This window comes from Lolium perenne, chromosome 6, assembly GCF_019359855.2.
Source record: "Lolium perenne isolate Kyuss_39 chromosome 6, Kyuss_2.0, whole genome shotgun sequence".
Lineage (NCBI taxonomy): Eukaryota > Viridiplantae > Streptophyta > Magnoliopsida > Poales > Poaceae > Lolium > Lolium perenne.
In genome coordinates this window covers 24,924,323-24,949,807 of record NC_067249.2, presented here as the reverse complement: position 1 = coordinate 24,949,807, position 25,485 = coordinate 24,924,323, and the positions used below count along the sequence as shown (strand labels likewise).

At 44.4% G+C, this 25,485-nt stretch overlaps 3 long non-coding RNA genes, 1 other non-coding gene and 1 pseudogene across 6 annotated transcripts; all 5 read right to left on the bottom strand.

The window, feature by feature from the left end:
- Window positions 1-1,987: 1,987 nt before the first annotated feature.
- Window positions 1,988-6,458, bottom strand: LOC127308572 (uncharacterized). The gene is made up of 4 exons (XR_007856675.1): window positions 5,177-6,458; window positions 4,863-5,017; window positions 4,156-4,222; window positions 1,988-2,326 (listed from the first exon to the last, which is right to left on the bottom strand). It is a non-coding gene; the product is annotated as an uncharacterized lncRNA (long non-coding RNA).
- LOC127310983 (small nucleolar RNA Z199) lies at window positions 5,626-5,712 on the bottom strand (annotated as a pseudogene).
- Window positions 5,967-6,061, bottom strand: LOC127310995 (small nucleolar RNA R64/Z200 family). The gene has a single exon (XR_007857490.1). It is a non-coding gene; the product is annotated as a small nucleolar RNA R64/Z200 family (small nucleolar RNA).
- Window positions 6,459-7,267: 809 nt separating the features above from the next.
- LOC127308573 (uncharacterized) lies at window positions 7,268-16,700 on the bottom strand. Of its 3 annotated transcripts, none has more exons than XR_007856677.1 (5): window positions 16,604-16,700; window positions 16,325-16,468; window positions 7,627-7,798; window positions 7,447-7,513; window positions 7,268-7,352 (listed from the first exon to the last, which is right to left on the bottom strand). It is a non-coding gene; the product is annotated as an uncharacterized lncRNA (long non-coding RNA). The 3 variants fall into 3 exon arrangements; XR_007856676.1 differs by having other exon boundaries at window positions 16,609-16,700; XR_007856678.1 differs by having other exon boundaries at window positions 7,287-7,352; window positions 7,447-7,533; window positions 16,609-16,700.
- A 4,868-nt stretch (window positions 16,701-21,568) lies between these two features.
- LOC127308571 (uncharacterized) lies at window positions 21,569-22,762 on the bottom strand. Its single transcript, XR_007856673.2, has 3 exons — window positions 22,452-22,762; window positions 22,268-22,370; window positions 21,569-21,878 (listed from the first exon to the last, which is right to left on the bottom strand). It is a non-coding gene; the product is annotated as an uncharacterized lncRNA (long non-coding RNA).
- Window positions 22,763-25,485: the final 2,723 nt, after the last annotated feature.

Sequence of the window (25,485 nt, the reverse complement as noted above, 5' to 3'; positions counted from 1 at the left end):
GATTATATATTACAAAGTTTGAATGAAAACGGCTAGATTTCATCTAAACCTAGACTACTGACCGCCCGGCGGCGCGTTCGACGGCCCCGCCCCGTCGTCGCCTCCCCTACGCCGCAGCTCCTCCTGCGCGCGCCTCCTCTCCTTGCGTTCGGCGGTGGCCAGACGGTGCCGCTCCCGCCGCGCGTCCTCCGCCGTCCCCTGCTGCGCCGCCTGGAGGGAGAGCTCGATGGCGCGACGAATATGCGCCTCTTCGAGGGCACGGGCGTCGTCCTGGAGCTTCTTCTCCGACTCGAAGGACTCGACGAGGGCGCGTTGCTGATCGGCCGTCTCGTCCGGGTGCGGGGCGTCGTCGTCGGACCAGTCGAACTCGTCATCGTCGTCGTCGTCCTCCACCTCGGTCTCCTCCGCCTCGGCCTCCTCCTCCTCCATTGGCGCCTCCTCCTCCACATCGCCGGCGCCTCCATCATCGCCGCCGCAAATGCGTCGGCCGCCGCCAATCGCTCCGCCCGCCTCCCCATAGCGCCGTAAGCGCCGCCTCCCGCCGTCGACGCGTCCTCCGCCGTCCCCTGCTGCTGGAGCTCGATCGACTCACGCCGTCGGCGCTCGATCGAGTCACGCCGTTCACGGAACAGCGCCTGCCCCTCATCGCGCTGGCGCTCGTCAGCCCATCGCTGCTCCATCTCCTCCCGGTACCGGCGCCGTCGCGCCTCTTGTCCCGTCGAGGCGTCGAACGCCGCAACGGTGTCGCACTGCTGCTCCTGCCACGCTGCTGCCGCCGCGGCCTCCTCAGCTGCGGAGGCAGGGGCGGAGAACGCCGCTAGATTCGCCGCCTGCTGCACCTCACGCCACTGGCGGGCCTCCTCCTCGAGTGCCTCCTCGAGTGCCGCACGCCGCTGCCGGCTCGTCAATGGAGGAGACGGCGGTGGAGGGAAGTGGCCATCGCCGGGGCGGTTCGCCATTGCCACTGGTGATGGAGGAGACGGCTGTGGAGCGACGAGGGCTGTGTTTGTTGCCGGCGGGGTGTGGTGGCTACCATTGATGAGCCGGGAGACCTTTTATAGACACCGGCGTCGGGAAGAAAGCGCGGGAACAGACGAGAAGAGGCGGGAAGATCGCGCGGGAACGGGCGGTGGCGTGCGAACGCCGGCGACGCGTGGAGGCTGCGCAGCACCGACGAGACGTCTCGCCTGCCCCTCCGTCGCCATTAAGGCAAAGATGCCGCTGCGCGCGAATAACTTCCGTCGCGAGGTAGGCGACGGTTAGGTTAAAATTAACTGTGCCGCTGACGCGTCGGCCCCGCGCCTCCTCGCCTCTCATTTCGTTGTGTCCGGCGTCCCCGGAGCGTCCCCTGTGGGACGGGGACGGGCTCGGGGCGCCGGACAAAAAAGGGCTTTGGGGGACGCGGCTGGAACGCTTTTTTTGTCCGGCGCGCCCCAAATCCATTTGGGGGACGCTTTGGGGGACGCGACTGGAGATGCTCTAATGCGAAGGCACGCAGCTTACATGGACTAGGTACGTAGCAATTTGATCAGGTCATAAAATTATCTTTCCTCACCTCTATATTGCTTGCCACATCAATCAGCCACTTGGGTGAATTCTTTTTGCGAGCAAATGAGGAATCAATCAGCTCCGTAGGTGCTTAACCATGTTATCTTTTGCTCATCGGTCGATCAATGCTCTTTTGGGAACCACACATGTGGAATAGGCCAAAACAAACGCAGTATCCAACCTCTTCGTGACTTGTGGTGCCGGCTGAGACAATCATGATATGTTACTTGGTCAGCTTATAAAGCAAGTCATGATCGATCATGCTACAGCAGCTTTCATTTACTGCTAGCACTAGACATTTGACATGCACCACCCTATTGCATGCATATATTTGCTATTACCTGGCCATCACATAACTGAATCATTTTCCTCAGTGTAGACGCAAAACTAGATTACCAGCGACAAATTAGTAACAAAAAATAGTACTCGGCACTCAAAATTTTGGCACAACTTCTCATCTTTTTTTATCATTCACAACACGCAACAAACAATAATGTGCACACAGCACAAATCATATCATTTCAAATACAAAAACCCACAAGACTCGAAAGTATGACCAGCTACTTAGTATCACCACAACTCCCTGGCCAGGAGCATTACAAAGACGACCCTACAAGTACCAAAACGACAGTATCACACACACTCCACAGCCAGCATATCACCAGCAGCGGCACCGCCAATGCCAGCTTTAGAGGACATGCCAAACTCCAAAGAGGCCAAAAACATTACGAGGACCTAAACTTGTTACTTCAGATCATCTTAGCCTTTTCTTCTTTACCTGAAAATCACAAAACAACAAGATAATAAGTATCAGATGTATAAAACGAGGACACAATAAGCAACTACTTGGAAATTGGAATTGGGATGTAAATCTAAAGGAGGAAGTCATGGACGGTTTTAGAAAAAAAAAACTCAAGACTAGATAATGGATATGATAGAATTTGTACGCAAAATACAGCATGATCCTACATATGAACAACTCTCATCTGCAACTTACTGTTGCAAATAGCTAACTGGAGTAGAACTCTGGCAAACAAGTACAAATAGGTATATTGGATATATCTTAACTATCAGTAGGTAACTATATAGTACAGGAACAGTCTCCACTGCTTCACATCAAATACAATCTATCACAAATCATTTTGACTACCACATCGAAGAAATATGAATGTTGTCTACTTATCAGACCATCGATAGGTGTGTAGGATCAGCATCAATTTGCTAATATGTATTAAAAGTGGCAAGAGATGGAACATGATAGCCAAGTTTGAAGCTATGAACCTGGCAACATACACATTCATCGGCTATATGGCCAATGTATCCAGAGCATAGAGAGAAGATAGGGGTAGCACAAGAAAACTTACCGAAACCCCAGAGTCGAATGCGGAGCTAACGTACATGCAGTCCATGTGGCACGACAGTGTAGGGTACTGGTTCATGAATTGAGAAGTAACATTCACAGGTATGTTAAATTCTAGATGTTTTCCTGCTTGCAACATTATTTTGAAGTAGATGCATGTTCTCTAACAACTATCCACATGTATAAAAACGCACTTCACAAATGAATTACTGGATTCATATACTAAGTCTAGCTCATGCCATCAATATAAGTCTAGCTCATGCCATCAACTACCTACCTGCAAAATAGTGCCGCATCGCTGCAATCCTGGACCACAACTTCCTTCGGTATACATACTTGCTCCAGCCCTGGATAAATTTCCAAGTCAGCCAAACAATTTGGGAATATAAATTCTTCTTTCTATAAGCATCAATTCAGTGACATGTGCTCCCAGGAGCACATGCTCCTGGTTTTTTAAAATAAATTTCAACGTATTATATAATATCGAAAAATTCCGACAAAAAATGTCACGGATACATCTTGATGTTCTATGTGTTTGCAAAGTTGTTTCACGAAAAATTGATACTTTTATGTCATGTGTAAAAAAGTTAAAATTTGGTGCTCAAAATAAGCTCTTCACAAGACATTTGCTTGTCATTTTTACATAGGACACAAAAAATGTCGGTTTCGTGCGAAACTACACACATGGATTGTTGACATATACGCGTGAAATTTTTGTTCGTAATTTTTGTGATATTTTAAAATGTTTTTCTCGGTGGCAGGAGCATAAGCACCTGAGATCAAAATTGCATTTCCATCAGTTAAGCAGTAACATAATTAATCTTTATAAGCCAGCATTAATTGTGTTGAATCACAAGAGTAGAAAATACCAAAACCCTGAATACACATTGATCTAGCAGTCCAGATCATCCCCGACAAGTGCAACCAGCCAAAAGATAGCAAATACCAAAAAACCCTCATATTAAGTAAGAACTCAATCTCCAAGTTCAACCCAAATAAAATAATAATCTGGATTAAGATTATTGAGCAAGACAACAACTAAATCAAGGAAGCCCACTAGATTAGGTCAAAGGAAATGTCTTGTGAGGCTTTTGACCATTTCAAAATAAGTGTACAAGTAAACAGGTTGCTGGTTCAATCAATCTACGTAGATAGATAGATGGAGCAGGAAATGCTAGCTTAGCTAGCTCCAGGCCTGAACCTCAATTTATACAAGTATAGCTAGTTCTTGATACATGACTGCTCACCTGATTGTTGTGGGCACACTTGTTATTACAGCAGTTGGCATTCCTCAAATGCATGCGTAAATAGCTCCTGAATTGAAGAGGAAATTAGGAGATATGAGCTAATAAAACATTGCATGCTTGAAAGCTTACTACTAATGTTTACAAGTAACAAGTACAATAAATTATTGGTAAGAACTGTAACCAGACACACGAGGAAAAACTAGAAATGGAGTAATAAGAAGTCATATTTACTATTCAATATATTAAGCACAATTTCATAGTAAGCTATGGAAGTGGCACCACCATGAACAACCAGATTAGCATGTAATCAGGTCAGAGAATCTGGAGTAATTCCGCAATAACATCAAATTACAAACATCAGCTATTCATCATGCAACCAGAGCAAACTAAGCAAGAACAGTCTAAGCCAGTGCAGCCAGTCAGCCGTGTGCGCAACAACTCTTTCATGGAGCAAAGCGAGTGCAAGTGCAAAGCATACATGTCGGCTCATCCCTAAAGGCATACAAGCCACCATTTCCAGATGGGTGCCACCAATTGATTTATCTCGTTGGATACATCAATAATATGAATTTTCAAGGCAATACAATAATTTCGCACGAGCACAATGAATTGAGGCTCTTCTTCTTCTCTCTACGAGCATAAGCAAGAAAAAAAAAGCTTGCTTTTTTAGGTCTGGACGCGGAGAGGACCACAGATGGGTAGCTTACTATGGCTTGTGAGGTCGACACGGGCATACTGAAGCCATTGAGGAGGACCTCCATCTCCAGTGCCTCGGTCGCTGCGGCTGCTTGGCTCCTTGCCGTTTCCGTCATGGCAGCCAGCGCACCACAAGCTGCTGCCGGCGGAGGAGGTGCTCCATGGCCTAATGCAGCAGAAATGAGCAGACCTTTAGATATATGACAGTGAACCTAGAACAGAGTATGGAAGGAACTACAAAACTACATGAATCAAGCCTGATCGTTGTGTTGCACGAGCAGCACCGAAAAAGGACAAAGTTATGACGAAACGCAGAAGGATGCACCTTACTACAAATTGTCGTGGCCGCTCTTGTCCCCAGCGTTGTCCAAGTGGAGCAAGTCGTCGTTCTTGAACCCACCACTGCCCACAACAACATTGTCAAAGCCTTTTTCCCAAGCAAGTTGGGGTAGGCTGCACGTCCTCGTTGACGTCCAGCGTAGGTCTTTGTCAACCCTTCTTCTTGTGTGTCAACGCTCAGGCAATGGTCAGCCAGTTGCCGCACATGTGTCTTAAATGCTAACAATTTAGTAGTGAACAATTACTTTAAAAATGAAATAAAGATCAATCAAAGCATGCACAGATAGAAAAATATAAATCATGCCAATTAATCAAGATGGCATGCTGCTCATGGTTCGCCAAGTGGAATATTAAATCATATATCTGGTGGGAAGATACAATGACTTGGAACATAAAATGAGCAACCAGAAAGTGTGTTGCACTTTGTTCCTCACCAACCATAAAAATGAGACTTAAATACTAAAGAGTCACAGGAGCATTGCTCCATCATATTGTTGCAGTTTGTTCCTCATCATTTGACCCTCACAGATTTAATAAAGGGGATATAAAAATACACAAGAAGATTAAAAAAGTTTGTGTAATTATAAGCTCAGCTAGTGTTCTGATAAATCATAAAAAAGTAAACAAATCATGTAGACAATGATTTAAAAAATGTAGATAACAATTGAACAAACTGAGACAACAACTATGAAATTCTCCCAGTAGCACCTAAGGAACATAACTGTTTGTTTATGAACAGAAACAGGCATTTAGAAACTGAGGAATGAAACCAAAAAAAATAGCTCAGAATATGAAATATCTTCTCATGAATGCCGTGGCATCTCTGAAGTCTGACATGTGTTGTGCATTTCATGACTCATCACAACATTTTTGCAGTTGTGGGCACAAAGCTGACCAATGGTAGAATGAGAGAGTGGGATATATTTGAAAACATACACCAATGTGTAGTCAACCATCATTCCTCTTGCGAGATCAAGCTATTCCTACAATGAACTACCGAGGGCACGACGGCAGAAAAAATAGAACTATAAAAACTACTGTTTTTAGCCCATAGTTACTAATTAGTGGTAATGACTTTCAAAAAACTCAGCCTTATCACTGTGTCAACCCTTATTGACAAATGCTAACCCTGATTATTTACATAACCTGTAGTGTAGTACTTCTGTCTCCTCTAATCTACATGCAACACCGGATCTCTATTTTAACAGCAACTAGAGACATTATCACAAAAAGTCATAAATGATTATTAGTAGAGCAAAGCATGTTAGGAAGCTTTCTTGTGACTGATACTTGTTAAAATATGAAAAGTGAAGTGCTTTTCAATGGATCGGAGTACACTCACAAAATAAATAGCATGTCAAATCACCATTGGATGAGAAATCAAACTATTTTACAATCCGTATAAGTGCGAGAGCTTGCTTGCCAAATGCTAGCCTGAATGTTTACATAACCAGTAGTTTAGAACTTATGTCTCCTCTAATTACAAGATTACGCAACTTTCTTTACTTCAGTGGGCTGATAAAATTCTAAGCAGCAGACGACGAGACAAACTTTGCGGAGATTAAGGATGCCACCACCATCTACTCCTGCCAGCAATTACATGATTACACAACTTTTTTTTACAGCAAACAAACATAAAACCGTGATGCCATGGGCTGATCAAATCCAACAGAGCAAAGGTAGTTCTTGGAAAATTTATATTTCAGATAGTAGGAGCCTAGAGCTTTCTTGTGAATACTATAAGGCGCCAAACAAAGACTAAACATATTTGAACCAATACCCATTTAACTAACTATACCTCATGTACTTACAATTGAAATTCAATCGCTCAATTACTAAGCCTTAAAAAGAGATCAATAGCCGTTTCAAAAAAAAAGATCAATAGAAATAAAATACTTGGCCTTATATAAGTTAAATAAATTTTCCAGAAACCAGCTAAATAAACATTGCACAACACAAATCAGTAGCTAGGTGACCAAATCCCAGCTACAAATATACCACAACAGATAAACACCATGGGTCATGGGCTAGCTAACCAATCAAGATCATCACAAAACAAAGTGGGAGAGGAAGAACAAGCAGAGAAGGGAAGCTCACCAAAATGGAGCCACCGGCGCTACAACCACCACGACATGTTTTGTATGAAGAATGACATAAATAACCTGGTTTTGATGAACAAAAGGGTTCCTGTTAAAACCATAACTAGGCCCCAAAGATAAAGTGTAGCATGTCAACATGAAGCAGAAGATGATTTACCTCCTTTTAGGCAGACCGGTGACTGCGGTCAGTTTGTGGCGCAAGATGGATCTTCTTCAGCACATACCTGCACGAGACACGGAGGTCCTTACCACCAAAAAATACTTAAGTAAAACTGATCTGAGTAGGTAAGTGGAAGGGGCGGTGCTATTCAGAGTTTCAGAGTCACTTCTTCACTACCTTGTGCCTCACTAACAGAGCAGAGTCAAATTCTCCTTTAGCAATCCGCTCCAACACCTCTTACTTGTCCATGCTCATTTCCCAATCTGTGCGAACACCTCATACTGATCAATCCTTGTGGAGTCTGTTGCTCACACGCAGCAGGATAATTAATTTCTTTCTTTTTTCAGTCCTGAGGGTTAAAAGGATAGAAATATCAGTACTTCTGTCAAGCAATGGTGAATAATGCGGAACATCACGTGCATTGAAGTACCCGCATAACTCAATTGCTTGGTTAATAATGAAAAAAAGTATTTTTAGAGATACCAAAACAAAATGGCTCCACGAAATATTTTTGAGGAAAAGGAGATGGGGAACACATGAGCTCACAAGAAAAGACAAGCAATCCATAATTACAAAGGCAACAAAAGGGAAGCATTAGGGGAGATTAAACCAAAATGTTCAAAATAATTCAGAGTAAAAATATTGTTCCTATATAATACAGATTTGAGGGAATTGGGTTCAGGACTGGATCCATTAGATACCATACCAAATTAGGAACCAAAACTTCCAGCTGTGGTTGTTGTAATAGTGTTTTCGGTAACACAATTAAATAGTGACCAGGTAGAATCAGGACATGATCATCTAATACAAACGCTGATTCACTGGATGCTTTGCAAAAATAAATAGGGTTAATTATTGGTTTGCCACTACAGCCCGCGCAACACTCAGTTTTGCCACTAGAGCAGACTGGTGCTCAGTTTTGCCACTAGTCTGTGTGCAACGACTCGTTCCGTGAGTCTGCCGTTTCATTCAAGTCAACATCCTTGACTCGGCTGTTTCAGGTGGGACCAGGCGGAGACGCGTTTGAAAAGAGGACCGTTGCTGGCCGTTTCACGTGGGACCCACAAGGCAACCGTTGGATCTGAACCCCATTTAAAAATCCCTGAACGCGCGGCGGAGCTCGCAGCGGTGAGGAGAAATCGACGGGGTTGGAGACGGCCCCTCGCAGAGGTGCGACGCGGGCGACTGAGAGGGCCTTGTTGACGGGGAGCGCCGCCGACGGCGGGAGCTGCGGAGGGCGCAGCCGTCTGCCAGAAGCACCTCACAGTTCAGATCCCACGCCACCTCTATCCATGTCTTCTTCTAGCTCTCGTGCCACCCCTTGGTTCGAGCTTCCGATGCGCATGGAGATGCCGATTCTCCTCTGTCCGCGGTGCCAGGCGGCCGTTGATAGGAGGATTTCGCGCAAACCGAAGAACACCAATCGTCCGTTCTACGTGTGCAGCAGCGAGAAAGGGGTAAGAATAGTGGAAATTTCAGTATTTTGTGCATAGTTTGTGCTCAATGTAGTTGATCTCTTTCGTGTGCTTGCAGATAAAATGCTTCTTCGTTTGGGTCGATGTTTTGGTCCAGACGCTGATGAATCAGCTGCTAGAGCACGAAGAATGGTTGCCCATCTTGCCACAAAAGACACGGGTCGCCGCGATAGCTAGTGCAGAAGAGACGGAGGGCGGAGCACGCATTGACAGAGAGGTAGCTTTTGAGCTAACAAGGATGAACCAGAAGATTAGAGAGCTCGAAGATCAATCAAAAATTTAGAATTACATTTGTGCATTTGTAGGTGGTATTGTCATCGCACTTGTATGGAAAGGCATGACCTTGTCATGAATTTGTGATGAATTTGTAAGCTTCAAATTGTATGAACTTGTAAGCTTGAATTTGCAAGCATGAAATAAATAAATCTGATCAAAATTCGCTAGTGGCAAAGGTTTGGCTTTGGGTAGATGAGAAGGGTGTTTTAAAAAGTGGTGAAAAATGAACAAACAAAAAAGGGTGTGGCTGGGACTCGAACCCAAGACCGCTTTGTTTGGTAGCGTGAAGGATTGCTCTGGTAACCAGTGGGGCAGATGGAAAGATATTGAAAAGCAAAAGGAATAAATCTAGCTATAGTTAGTTCTAGTTCGTGACTTGGTTTATGGTGTAAGGACGCATATGTTTGTTCTTTGTATTTATGCACGCTGCTTAACCAAAAAAAGGGTGCGTATTTGTTATTTCAAGAATTACGTGTTTGTGGTTTCGGTTGGAAAAATAATCAAACAAAAAAGGGTGCATCTTTCTATTTTTGCGAGGGAAAAGGTGCATTTATCTGATTTCAAGCATTGCGTGTTTGTGATTTTTTGTTTCATACTTATATGGGTACCCTACTTATATTACACCAAAGTTCATACTTGGATCCATGTTTGTGATTTCATGATTCATACACCCTTGATATATTACATCAAAATCATAGAAAACTAAGATATATGAGATGCAAATATTGGTAGCCAGATCATCACGCAAAATAACTTAGATAAATTCGATACATAAGCTGCTTAGTTCCACCATTACACGGAAATAACTTAGATAGATAGATGGGTACCCTAGATAGGGTACCCTAGATAGATAAGTTGAGTGACACACGACTTGACACGACTCAACACGAAACCACATAGAAAATGAAAACGTAAAGCTAAAAAAACATGACGAGCTTGACGAGAACACATCTTGGCCGCACCACCTGCCGCAGCACCTACGCCGCACCACCGTCTTCACCAGCGTCTTCACTTGTAGTACGGGAGGCAGTGCATAGGTTTCCCGGAGAAGAAGATGGCGTCGCAATCGGTGAAGACGTTGTAGGTGGTGAAGAAGATTGACTCGCAGCCGCACCAGAAGACCTCACCGAGGAGGGCGTACGCGTCAAATCGGTTGGCGAAGGTGACCGTGAGCAGCTTGAGGGCGACGCCTTCACGAGACTCGTTGACGTAGTACATGACGGGCGAGCCCGGTGGGAGGTGGGAGAAGCCCTCGTCGAGGAAGTCTCGAGTGAGCTCGACCTCGGTCCTCCACCTTGACTTTGCCCACACACGGAGCGTGTTCTCGACGAGGACGTCCGCCGGATAGAGTAGCTCCGTCCTGGTGTGCGGACGGCGGAAGTTCGGTCCTGTGTACTGCATCTTCGGAGAGGCAGAGAAGCTCACTTGGGTGCGTGATGCTTTGGAGAGGGAGAGGAAGAGAGGCTCGCTCGTTTCGTGTGTGGGAGAGGAAGAGAGGCCCCTTATAGAGAGGTTGGCTCATAATTCGGGTTCCTAATGAATTAACGCGTGGCTACCCGTCTTCCAAAAATAATTAAGCGGATTGACACGATCGACGATGGCACGGCCTGAGACGATGGCAAAACTGATGCCGCAGCATCGCTGCGAGAGCTGAGATGATGGCAACGCTGAGACGCTGCGTCGATGCATTAAAAGGCGTCGGCGAGTGAGGTACGTGGAAAGGGCCGTAGGCGTGGCGCCTGCATGGCACCTGCATGGCGCATGCATCGCAGGCCTCGACACGCGGGACGGTCCAACGGACCAACGGACATTTCAGTGTTCTTATAGCCCACCGTACGCGTGGAGAAAGGAACCAATCATGTTAAAGAACGAGGGTGTCCACGGATCGGCCCCAAAACCTTCTAGAAGGCTAGATCGGACGGCTGGCGTTACCGCAGTGAATGGTCCACAATGCAAACCAGAGCAACCCACGGATCGATCCGGTTTCCTTCTAGAAGAATAGGGTTAGCTGGTCAAAATTAGGCTTTGACCAAACTTGAAATGACCATAAAAAATTCAAAAAAAATCGAAAAAATGGAAAACCTTCTCACATAGTCTTCTTATGTCATATACTACCGATTCTAGTTGATAAACATGGTCTACATGCAGTTCAACCAAAAAACCATGTGTCTAATGTGATATCTCAAACACTGGGGTACAAGTTCGAGGGTGAAGACAAGAGGTTTAGGGTTTGAAACATGAAAAGTTTCAAAAACCTCACCAAAGCTTCATTTTGGAGTGAATAACAAGGATCCATGCTTAGTTTTACAATTCCATGTTTAAAACTTGATAAAATGATGGTCAAAGTTAGGTTTGACTAAATTTGAGATGAGCATAAAAAATTCAGAAAAAATCATAAAAATGGAAATCCTTCTCACATAGTCTTCTTATGTCATATACTACCCATTCTAGTTGATAAACATGGTCTACATGCAGTTCAACCAAAAAACCATGTGTCTAATGTGATATCTCAAACACTGGGGTACAAGTTCGAGGGTGAAGACAAGAGGTTTAGGGTTTGGAACATGAAAAGTTTCAAAAACCTCACCAAAGCTTCATTTTGGAGTGAATAACAAGGATCCATGCTTAGTTTTACAATTCCATATTTAAAACTTGATAAAATGATGGTCAAAGTTAGGTTTGACTAAATTTGAGATGAGCATAAAAAATTCAAAAAAAATCTTAAAAATGGAAATCCTTCTCACATAGTCTTCTTATGTCATATACTACCCATTCTAGTTGATAAACATGGTCTACATGCAGTTCAACCAAAAAACCATGTGTCTAATGTGATATCTCAAACACTGGGGTACAAGTTCGAGGGTGAAGACAAGAGGTTTAGGGTTTGGAACATGAAAAGTTTCAAAAACCTCACCAAAGCTTCATTTTGGAGTGAATAACAAGGATTCATGCTTAGTTTTACAATTCCATGTTTAAAACCTGATAAAATGATGGTCAAAGTTAGGTTTGACTAAATTTGAGATGAGCATAAAAAATTCAAAAAAAAATCATAAAAATGGAAATCCTTCTCACATAGTCTTCTTATGTCATATACTACCCATTCTAGTTGATAAACATGGTCTACATGCAGTTCAACCAAAAAACCATGTGTCTAATGTGATATCTCAAACACTGGGGTACAAGTTCGAGGGTGAAGACAAGAGGTTTAGGGTTTGGAACATGAAAAGTTTCAAAAACCTCACCAAAGCTTCATTTTGGAGTGAATAACAAGGATCCATGCTTAGTTTTACAATTCCATGTTTAAAACTTGATAAAATGATGGTCAAAGTTAGGTTTGACTAAATTTAAGATGAGCATAAAAAATTCAAAAAAAATCATAAAAATAGAAATCCTTCTCACATAGTCTTCTTATGTCATATACTACCCATTCTAGTTGATAAACATGGTCTACATGCAGTTCAACCAAAAAACCATGTGTCTAATGTGATATCTCAAACACTGGGGTACAAGTTCGAGGGTGAATACAAGAGGTTTAGGGTTTGGAACATGAAAAGTTTCAAAAATCTCACCAAAGCTTCATTTTGGAGTGAATAACAAGGATCCATGCTTAGTTTTACAATTCCATGTTTAAAACTTGATAAAATGATGGTCAAAGTTAGGTTTGACTAAATTTGAGATGAGCATAAAAAATTCAAAAAAAATCATAAAAATGGAAATCCTTCTCACATAGTCTTCTTATGTCATATACTACCCATTCTAGTTGATAAACATGGTCTACATGCAGTTCAACCAAAAAACCATGTGTCTAATGTGATATCTCAAACACTGGGGTACAAGTTCGAGGGTGAAGACAAGAGGTTTAGGGTTTGGAACATGAAAAGTTTTAAAAACCTCACCAAAGCTTCATTTTGGAGTGAATAACAAGGATCCATGCTTAGTTTTACAATTCCATGTTTAAAACTTGATAAAATGATGGTCAAAGTTAGGTTTGACTAAATTTGAGATGAGCATAAAAAATTCAAAAAAATCATAAAAATGGAAATCCTTCTCACATAGTCTTCTTACATGGAATTGATGTGTAGTGAACTTATTTGGCCAATTTAGACAATATCAAAAAAACTTGCTTAGAAATGAGGCCATTTACCCTACCTTTGGAGCTCTTTTTTAGCACATTTTGACATGAGTTCCTCAAAACATGTAATCTCATCATTCCAACATCATTCAAACATAGTTCAAACATGTACTCTAATCATTCCAACATCATTCAAACACAAATACAACATTATTCATGAACTTTAGTTGGTTCCCACTCAATCATCTACAAAGTGTTGCGGCTTCTTCTTGGTCCTTGCGCTTCTTGCCACCACTTTGCTCCTTGTGATCCTTGTGCTCATTGCTTCTTTTCTTCTCCTCTTGGTTGTCGGCACCTTAACTACCTCAGAGCTCACTGCCACAACTTTGTTCGAACCTACAACAGAGCTGTACAAAACAAAGGGCGGTAAGATTGTGTTAAGTGATAAATGTACACTAGTATTGGCAAGATTTACATACCAAGTAGAACTCACAACCACACAAGGTTGGACACCAACATTTGGAGCCTCAATTTTATCCTCAATTGGATCATCAATTGGAACATCATTTTGATTATCAATTGGACCATCATTTTGATCATTTTGTGGCTCATCAATCGGATCATCAATTTGATCATTTTGTGGCTCATCAATTGGATCATCAATTGAATCATCAACTGAATCATCAATTGGATGATCAATTGGATCATCAGTTGGATCATCAATTGGATCATCAACATTTTGATCATCATTTTGCTCATCATTTGAAACATCAAAACACTCTCCGGATGCTGGATCTACTGCGTTATCATAGTACTTAGCGAAATGACCAGACCCACCACACCTTGTGCACTTACGTCTCCTCGGTCCAAATCCAGCTCCTTCGCTGCGAGGTCTTATTCTACTTTTCCTCGGTCTACCAGCTGCTCTCTTCAGAACTGGAGGGCAAAGCTTAAAACCAGGGTCCACTGGATCCCATTGTTGTTTTCCCTCCAAACCTCCCTGTGAGAAAAGTAGCATCAATAGCCAAATAGGGCATGCAGCCTTCCAAAAAAACCCCGGCGACAAGCCTCAAAGCAGACAAACACCCTTCTAAAGCATTCTTTGGTCATTGTCATTCCGCTCAATGTGTACTCCACGGTGTGGTGATCAATATCTATAATACTACCTGGGCTGGTCTTCTCCACTTCACCCTTAAATGAATACAACAGTTTAAAACTTTCCTGCCAATTACCATAAATAGAATCCATAGCATGTTGTTTTCCATTGAAAACCCTCATGTATGGTACCTCTATCTTGAACTTTTCTTTGAGCTTCTTCTGCAACTCCTTTGTACCCACTTGATGGTCTTCTGTCACCCACCGTTTTAATTCTTCAGCCACCCATCTTGACTTGGCTCTACTGATTGTTTTCTTCCCCAGGGTTGATTCCAGGCATGTGTGCCTAAAAGGGTTCACTTTGACTTGAACATTCGTGCTATTTCGCATTTTAGACGCGTGCATCCTCCATGGACAAGCACTCTGTAACGTACTCTGTCGCTCTTGTCAACTTCAAATGTACGCTCTGCCTTGATGCAGTATGTCACAAGTGCATTTCTACACTCACTCATGGATGCAAAGATGGTACCTTCTTCCATCTGAGAGTTTGCAGGGTCCCATTCAATAGCTGGAAGGTCTTCGTCCTCAACCTCCTCCTCATCAATCACAAAAGCCTCATTGTCACACTCATCTCGGCTTTCAGCCCGACATGGCCGCCGTAAATTCTGCACAACATCAGAATATAGCCTCTCTTCATCATCGATGTATTCAGGCTCCACTTCTCTTGGGACCCTACTGCCGGTGCCCATGTTTGACGAGCCACCACGTCGCCGTGCACTAACTGAAGCTCCCCTAACTGAACTGTTCTGGCTAGAGCTGCCATTACGACGACATGAATCTATCCGAGAAGGTCCAACTGCTGGCACAACCACATCATTTTGCAGCCTCACATGAAATTGCTCTTTCTCCTTATGCTTAGCAAACATGGTAGCGAGCTCTTCATCATTACTAACTTTCACCCAATCATTTCCCCCATCGTAGTATTTGAATTCCACTTCATCATGCATACCCCAAGGATATGGGCCACAAATTACCTCGCCAAATTGTCTAAAACTCCTATTACAATCCATTGGCAACCGATAATCAAACCCTCCTTGGAATTTCTTTTGATCCTTTGCATCTACAATGAATCGCTCCCTTCTAATGTTCACCAAGAAAGCAAACCGCAATTCCATCCTAATCAACCATAAACAGAGAGGCAATGAGCACACCAAAAGCAAAATCAAATGCAATAAGCACTCCATGTCAAATCGACTATTGCACTGCCCAAGAAAGCTCAATAGGAACAAGGCTTACCCCTCGGGAACCCAGTCGTGGACGCGGCGGGTCTCCGGCCCGACGCCTGCCTCGCCAAGGCCGTCGCCGCCACTAGCCATTTCGTCGAGCAGTTGGAGGGCGCAGTGGCGGAACGAGCGACTACGTCGCAAGATGGTGGGGCAGAGCAGGTGCTCCTGGAGGCGGTGGCGGTGGAGCAAGTGTCCACGCGGGACGGCCGCGCGGCGGCGCAGGTGGTGGCGTCGCAGGTGGTGGCAGCGCAGGTGCTGCCGGCAGGGGCGCGGATGGTGGTGGGTGCAGCGGATCGGTGTGAGGCTGTGTGGCGGGAGCAGGGGTAGTTCGGTCTTCACCTATTTGTCATTGTGCGGTCCTACCTGTAAGATCCGGCCCCACTTTCAGTAACGGCAAGAGACGGAAACGTTTGAAGCCTGGCCGTTTGGCCTCGACAGAGCAGCTGCGCCAGAAGCGGTGGCAAAACTGAGCATCATTCTGCTCTAGTGGCAAAACTGAGTCATGCGCGGGCTGTAGTGGCAAACCAATAATTAACCCAAATAAATATGGTATGCATCTCACTAGCAGGAAGACCGCTGAATTTTTTATTGATCATCACAGAGAACAACACTAGAAAAAGACCTAAGAATGAAGGATTTATACCAATTCGCCAAGGAAAAGGAGCAGCTACCTTTGGCCATCCTGTCGCTAGCAGGGCAGGGGTGCTTACAGCGTGTCGGCGGCGGTGGTCTTTGTCCGGGGCCGGCACGAGCAAGAGCATGGCTTGGTCGCAACCCACTAGCAAGAGGTGCAGCTCTTCCCACCGTCTTTGTTCCTGCATATGCACACCACAACTTTTTACCGATTGAAACAAATGTGCATCCACACATGCATATGCTTGGGTCTAGTGCCTATATATTCAACAGAGATAAAAATAAGCGAACAATACATGAAAGGGGGAGAAAGAGACCTCACCAGCAGCAGCAGCTCGGAGTGGTGGCCGGTTGGAGTGGTCACCAGTAGCAGCAGTAGCGTTGTCCAGGTGGAGCAACTCGTTGTTCCTACACGGCTACACCCCATCCTCGCCTTCACGACCTCCTTGGGCTGTACTAGCATTTGTGAGACGCATCAACATTATTTTCATGTGTCGACAAACAAAAAAGCGAGAAAAGGTAAGAGAATGACTGAAATACTGATATAGTCGACGCACAATCCTTTATCGTGCATATATTTGGTTTCGCCACTAGAATTATGAATGGATTGATATCCTGAAGGACGGTTAACATTGTTCATACAGATACAATATAAAGATTTTTGGGCTACAGCAAATCACTTTATACAAGCTCGGTAAAACAAAGATGATGACCTGACACCATAATTCACTACGGGAGAGAAGGACTATGCCGACGGCCGCCAGCCGTCGGCACAGCCCAGAAGGCAGTCGGCACAGGCTATGCCGACGGTGACCGTCGGCGTAGCATCGTCGGCATAGTTCTGGTCGGGGACTGCCCAATCACCGTCGGCACAGACTGGCCGTCGGCATAGATTGTTGTGCCGACGGTTAAACCGTCGGCATAGTATTTCAAAAAATTTAAAATTATTTTCGAAAAAATATTCAAAAAAATATTTTTTTTATTAATTTTTTCACTTTTCTTCTTCTACATTTTTACTTGTTAATCTTTCACAATCACACTTAGTACACTTAATCTTAGGTCAAATTGCACTTGTGGTCAAACTTCCCAGTTGGTCACCCATCCTCACACTACTCCCACCCCGGCACGCTTAACTTCTTGGTTCTCTTCGGATGAGCTTCCATGAAAGAAATGACACCCTGATGTTAATATTACCATATCTATCATATTAACCCTTTGACCGTGATGTCACACCTCTATATTTTTGAATTCTAAACAATTACTTAAGTAAACAACAATGAATATATATATAAATAATAATAATATAGAATTTGAAAAACAATTAAAAGATTTTTTGTCTTTTTATTTAATATGAATAATTAATCTCAGTAAATGCGAATTTGGTAAATAATATGTCTAAATTGATCAGAAAAATGAGAGGAATACAAATATGATATCCATATCATATTTTGAACCTACGGAGTTAACTTACCCAAAAATCATGAGCATTAGATCAAGTACCTCTAGTTTAAATTTGACTGACTTTATCGAAAATGAGGTGGAAAACGGCCTCGACATGGCATAGTTTGCCGAAACAAGGTCATATTTGGCACGTGTGTGGACCCTAGGATGGGAAGCAAGACCCCGGACACAAATTTATAATCCGACCCACGGATAGCCATCTTTTCATTTTTAGCGTGCCCAAACGATTTTTATTTGTGAAGCAGCTACATGGGGCGCATTTTAGTATGACGTGAAACCTCCGTGCGATGATAGTAGACCACCTACGCACCACCTATCACATGACATGTGCACGTGTTAGCTTTTTGGGAACCCATGCGGCTTCCGGCGGTGTCCCGCCGAATTCGCTGGAAACTGACCGGATTTGAACTAGGGGTGAACTATTCGTCGCTCCAGAAATTCCGAAAAATTTGTTTTTAGTTCAATGATGCATCATTATATGTGCTAATTTTTGTCCTTTTAGTTTGTTCGCGAATGGATGCACCCGCACGCCCGGTACGGCGATACCGCATGTCCCGGGAGTCCTGTTTTGGCCAGATGGCAATTTAAACGAAGTCAAAAAATCTCACGGAGCCGCGTGACATCATTTTATATGTCATAGTAACTATTCCGTTTGCGAAAACTGGGATACGGCAACTATTTTGAAAAACCCTTCACGAAAAGGGCTATCACGTCCGGAGTTCTATGGATTTCAGGGGAAATGAGGTGGGAAACGACTTCGACATGGCAAAGTTTGCCGAAACGAGATCATATTTGGCATGTGTGTGGACCCTAGGATGGGAAGCAAGACCCCACACGCGGATTTCTAATCCGACCCACGGACTGCCATCTTTTCATTTTTAGCGTGCCCATACGGTTTTTATTTGTGAAGCAGCTACATGGGGTGCATTTTAGTATGACCTGAAATATCTATGCGATGATAGTAGACCACCTATGCACCACCTATCACATGACATGTGCACGCGTTAGCTTTTTGGGAACCCATGCGGCTTCCGGCGGTGTCCCGCCGAATCCGCTGGAAACTGACCGAATTTGAACTAGGGGTCAACTATCCGTCGCTCCATAAATTTCGGAAAAATTGTTTTTAGTTCAACGACGCATCATTATATGTGCTAATTTTTGTCCGTTTAGTTTGTTCGCGAAAGGGTGCACCCGCACGCCCGGTACGGCGATACCGCATGTCCCGAGGGTCCTGTTTTGGTCAGATGACAATTTAAACGAAGTCAAAAAATCTCACGGAGCCGCGTGACATCATTTTATATGTCATAGTAACTATTCCGTTTGCGAAAACTGGGATACGACAATTATTTTGAAAAATCCTTCACGAAAAGGGCTATCACGTAGGGAGTTCTATGGATTTCAGGGGAAATAAGGTGGGAAACGGCCTCGGCATGGCATAGTTTGCCGAAACGAGATCATATTTGGCACATGTGTGGGCCCTAGGATGGGAAGTAAGACCCCGGACGCGCATTTCTAATCCGACCCACCAGCGACAATATTTTCATTTTTTGCGTGTGTGAAAGCCATGAAACCTCGAACATTATAGCTCATTTCTAAGAAGATTTGTTTAGGTATTTGAAATATTCCATTTTTTATATTTTTCTATGATAGATCTTGTTTTTCTGCAAAATTTGATATATTATACTTATTTTTCTCAATTAGAATGATTTAGTTATGCTTTTTTGAAGACTGTTGTGCAGAAATAGAAAAAAGCTATGCCGACGGTATAACCGTCGGCACAGGTCCGTAGTAAAAAAAAAAGGAAAAAAATGTTGTGCCGACGGCCAGACTGGTCCTGTGCCGACGGTCAGAACTGTGCCGACCGTCAGCACAACCGGCTTGTACCGACGGCCATTTTAACGCCGACGGCCATCCTTATCGCCGCGGTCCAGAGGCTTCTGTGCCGACGGCCCCGATATTTGGCCGTCGGCACACACGACGGCCGTCGGCACATCTGTGCTCTCCCGTAGTGATTGGAATCTTTCACATAGCATATAGTTAAGAAACAATCCATTTACAGATGCACACATGGCAAACAGAAAAAAAGAAAGACAAACTTCGATGCTTTTGGAAATAGACCAGACGCTCAATCCTCTCATATAATACTTGGACTTGTGCTGATTGATCTCCTGGACTACACGGTAAACACCAATTCTAGACCAATCATTGCCTTTTTCATACCTCGTAAACTGATCAAATCCATCACTCCCAACAATTCGGTCCTCATAAAAATCTTGTGTAATGGTAGGTAGCTTGCTTGACTCGTGATGTACCATATTTTAGATGCTACTGCTTGTGCAAAAATAAATAAATCATATTGTGTTCAAACATATATATGTTTTTCTTCTTGCCCTTAAAAATAACATCAACCTTTAAAAACAAAGCTACTGCCCCAGCTGATCGCCCTCTCAAGCTCTCAAGCTATCTTCACAATACTAGTAGAAATGTGTGGGAAACACTACACTACAGTACAGAATGAAGATTTTAGTTAATTAAAACATAACTGCTGCTGACACCTACTATGCAATAGACAGGCTTCATATTTTGCCCAGTCGAGAGTGCTACTGGTCATATCCAACTTTATCTTTCCTTTTATATACCACACTTCAGATTTTGTAGGACTACATGATCCTTAGAGGTTAGAGCATGTAAATGTAGAACTTTCCAATGTAATCATTTCAGCTACCTTTTTTTTTGAACAATCAGCTACCTATTTGAGAAGGGGCAAGAAACTCTAGAGAACTTTTACCGTAAACATGGCAGCACTTGGACCTCTACATGTTACGAAGATTTTGCAGCATGTCAAATATATGAAATTATAACTGTAAACATCAAGGTTTCTTTTCTGGAAATAAAGATCGAGATACCATAGGGTCTGACAATACTAACAAGCAGAAATGAGGCACTAGTTAGGATAATCTTGTAAACATATTTTCCAGAATTAATATGGTAGCTGCGTCCAACAAGCGATTTCATGCAGATAAACATGTCTCAGAGGTTCAAATCGGCTTTCGCAAGCCAGTTGAAGCTCACCATTGGCAACTAATGATATCAACAAAAAAGGAGTACCAGCTAGTACAGTAAAACTGGCAAAGTAAAAAGAGAGAATGGTCACCCACGCAAATCGGCAGCACTTATACATCCACATGTTCACCTATGTGGAATTATTGTGAACATCATGGCTTTAAATATAATAAAATAATCAAAACGAAAGAGACACACCATGATTAAAATGTTTAATCCATCATAGTAGAATATTTCAAAAAACGCAGCACCTAGTCACCTACACCATAACCAACTTGGCACAGATATTGTATCATTGGGAAAAGCAACCCAGTCTATATATAGCAAGTGAACTGAACTGGATAGAAACAAAAAAGACAAGGTGATGTACATCTTGGAAATTAGCATAGACATGATATGTCACAGGAGTTGCAAAATAGCAATATAAAAATAAGTTTATACTTTCGAGAACGACAGCTTAGTCTACATATAGTTCAGTGCGTACTCGCACAACTTTGGAGTAAAGACAACAAATGTTAACTTCTGACATAAGTAGAAGATACTGTACTAAACTATCTTCAAAACTATATAAAGGACTACAATTACATACAAAGTATGTGCTGTTGTATAATAGCAAAGGCCACTGATATTTTAAGATCCAAAACATATTCAGAAGATCAAATTGATAGGAACCACGTGAAAAATAGCTTCTACATGCCTCTTAAAAATAATCAATTTACAAACTGGGCAATGTTATGCCACATTTTAAATAAACACGGCAATAGAGGTCAAGCATATGTTACAATTGAATTCAGAATACGAAATCGAGCGCAACAAATAACCAATGATGCAAAACACCATCACATCACATCAAAGTAGTAAATAAAAACGAATCTTAGTGCAGGAGCCTCATTCACAGCAATCATACCTCACTATGGTAGAACTGCAGTCAATAAAGACATGCAGCAGCATCAGGCTTGGGTCGTCGTCTAGGTCCCAGGCAGCTGGAATGCCTGAGCAGCAGGGCATGTGCAACATGTTCACCAACCATCAGCACGCAGAATAGCTCCTCCCGCTCAATCTTTCAGTCTTAAAATAAAAGCAATGACCATTAAACAGAGAACATTCTATCCTAAATTTCTAGTCTTTTAAACGTTCAGTTTAAATATTAACTGTCCTTCCTCTATAATATAAGCATGCACCAGAACGATCCTAAAATTGAGAATTGTACATGAACATTCACTGAGTAGATGGAAGCTATATTAATCACTTATCCAGCAGACTGGTCGTCTAATCCATTAAAACCACGTATACACTTGGCAGCGTTACCACCAAAAGTAAGCAAGTTTGAACCAAATTGCACTTTCAGCCCCCATAAAACCATATCAAAATGATATGCTCATTCCCTAGCGCCGCCAGCATACACGTATCAAAATCCACGAATCAGAGCATCTTGAACCAATAGGAGCTTCCCATACCTGGAAACTGTTGCCCCTCCAAGGTAGCTGCAAGGGATGTGAGGGAGAAGCTGCTGGACCGGCGGGACTACAGCTAGGACGCCTCGCACCTCCTCCTGTTGCTCTGTCAAGAAACATTATTTCAGTCAAAAAAAAGTGAATCGGGGGAACCAAAGGAATAGGTTCAGGGTACTGGATACCATACCTGCACGTCGGCGTCCCGGAGCAGGGGGCGGCGAATGCCACGGTCTGGGCCTCGGTGGAGACGGAGGGCAGAACGGCGGAGCTGCGCCTCCGCGTCCGCTAGGCCGGCACCACCTCGCCGGGTGAAGCAGCCCCGGCCCGCCGCGCGCGCAACGTGGGCACCAGGTTCGACGGAGAGCTGCAAACCGTCGTACCGATGCACGCGCGCGCCGGCGAACGAGCCGCCGCGACGCAGTAGTACTTGCGGGCACCGCCTCTTTCCTCGGCGAGGCCATGGCTTCCGCGGTCGTTCTGGTGCAGGGGACGGAGGGAGGGTGTCAGGACAGTGACCTGTTGAGGTGTTACTCCTTCAGTTATCGGGCGGCTCATGGAGATTCCGACAAGATCCAACGGACCTGAGTGGTCGTGTTTAATTCATGTTTTTCCCGCCTTAATTGTCATTAGCAGTTTGTAAGCAAGTTTAACCTAAACTAAGCGTGACCCTGTCCTGGTATATAAAGGGCAGGGGTGGGTGGCTGGGAGGCACGCTATGAAATATGAAACCCTATTTTTCCTGTTTATCGTCTTCCTTCCTCCGTCGATGAGCGCCGCCGGAGCGTCTCACTCCTCTCCCGTGCCCAAAACCAAGTCAGCGAGAACCGTCTCCTGACAAGGTGGTATCAGAGCAAATCGGCTCTCGGACCTAAGGCTAAGCAACGGCGAAGCCCTCCCTCCCTCCCAAATCGTCCACCCTCCCACCCACCTTCCATCTGTATCATGGCGAGCAGATCCAGGAACTCCTCCCGATCTAGAGATTCGTCAAGGGATCGAGGCAACGACGATGCTTCCATCCTCAGATCGGCGTCGACAACGGACGCGGAGCTCGCCGCGCTCCGAGCACAGCAACGCCAGGAGCAGGATGCGCGATCTGTGGGGAGGCGCCTCCGCAACTACCAGGCTGAATCCACGGCTTCCATCAACCTGCTCACTAACCAGATGGAGAACATGGTCGTGCTGATGGAGCGGATGCAGACAAGCATCGACAGGCTCTCGCAGCCCGAAGGTACGCCCCAACCCGATACTGGCCAAGCTCCCACCTTTGTGACACCCCCTCCACGCTCAAGCTCGCAACTTTCCCCCATTCCTGAGATCCCTACACCACAGCCCACCCCAGTGGCCTCGGCAACAAATCCACCACCTTTCCCACCAAACCTGGGTCGACTCACACCAGCGCAATTGCCCCTGCCACCGTGCACACAAGATACCCGTCAGAAGGCAGTAAGCACGGAGAGCGAGCCCATCGTGTCCATGGGAGCTGGCTCGTCCTCACGCCATCACCAGATGCAGTGCACCAACCCGTCCACACAACCCCAGTACTACCAACCCACGCCTACCACACATCCACAGCCACCACCACTAAACCCCACCACCACCCAAAGCCCACAAATTTCTCCTCAACACAGTCAACCACACCCTCCTTACAGCCAATCAACCCAACAAACCATGCCTTATACCCACAATCACATACAAACCCAACCTTTTCCCTCACAACGTTTCCAACAGCAACACATAGCCAGTGACTTGCACTTGCGTACACCACATGTGGAGCTAGCAATTTTCACAGGAGATGCACCACGAGCTTGGTTACTTGAATGTGAAGATGTGTTCAACCTCGTGGAAATTCCAGTGGCCAGCAGAGTCAAATGGGGATTAGCACATATCAGGGGTCAAGCAAAGACATGGATCAGTAGCTCTGGCATTCATTTGCAGTCACTGACATGGCAAGAACTTAGTCAAGTGTTAATTGACCGTTTCCCTGATACTCTAGCTAATGATCCAATGGACCAGCTCCAGTTGCTCAAGCAAACTACAACGGTCAATGCATACATCGACCAATATGAGTTATGGATGCAACAGATGAAACGAGAACGCAGCTATCTACCACAAGATTTCTTTGTGGACAGGTTTACCAGTGGGCTCAAAGATAGCATCAAGCACTTGGTCCAATGTCAAAAACCTGAAACTCTACTCTCTGCTTATTGGTATGCAAGAAAGTATGAGCAAGCTTACCTCCTGAATGTCAAGAAGCAAGCCCCAGCTGCAGTAATTCCTAGACCTTTTCCTCAACAGCAAAACCAGAGACCAGCCATTCCTCGAGACAACAGAAACAGAGTACCCAACAACAACAGGGGTCCTAGAATGTGTTGGTACTGCAATGAAATTTTTTTCCTGGGTCATCGATGTCCACAGATGCAGAGAACACTCAATATGATTGCCCTCCAAGGTTATGAAGAAGAGGAGGAGCAGGATCAGCCTGTACAAATGCTGATTGATCCACCACCACCAGCCATTCAACAGGTAGCAGTCAGGCCTGAACAAGTGCCTGAACAACAACCTGAGCAGCAACAGATACCAGCCCAACAAGAGGAAATAGCTATGTGCATTTCAGCTGCAGCTTATACAGGCTCTCCTAGTGATTCAACCATATCTTTACTTCTGAACTTCCACAAAGCACAGGCAGTGGCACTTGCTGATACAGGCAGTACAAGCACATTTATGGATTTGTCCTTTGCCAAAGCACACAATATACCTCTGACAGCTACTCAGGAAAGAACAGTTAAGGTAGCAGGAGGAGGCACCTTGGCTTCTGGGTTCATGGCATACAAGTGCAAGTTTACTGTCCAAGGCACAACTTTCACAACAAATTTCAGAATCCTAGAATTGCAAGGGGCTGACATCATATTAGGAGTGGATTGGTTCAAACAACACAACCCTGTTACCTTTGATTTCATTGGCAGGCAGCTCACTATTGGGGTACAAGGAAAACTTCTCACCTTCAAGGACCACCTTCTTCCTACTGACAAGCTGCTGATTTCTTCAGATACATGCAACAAGCTGTTATCTCAAGGAGCTACTGGGTATTTCTTGCTATACACTGACATGGACCAACACCAAGATGAGCAGGCAGAAACTATGCCAGTATCTGATGCCATTGGCCAACTACTATCTCAATTCAGAGACATATTTGAATTGCCTAAGGGACTACCTCCACAACA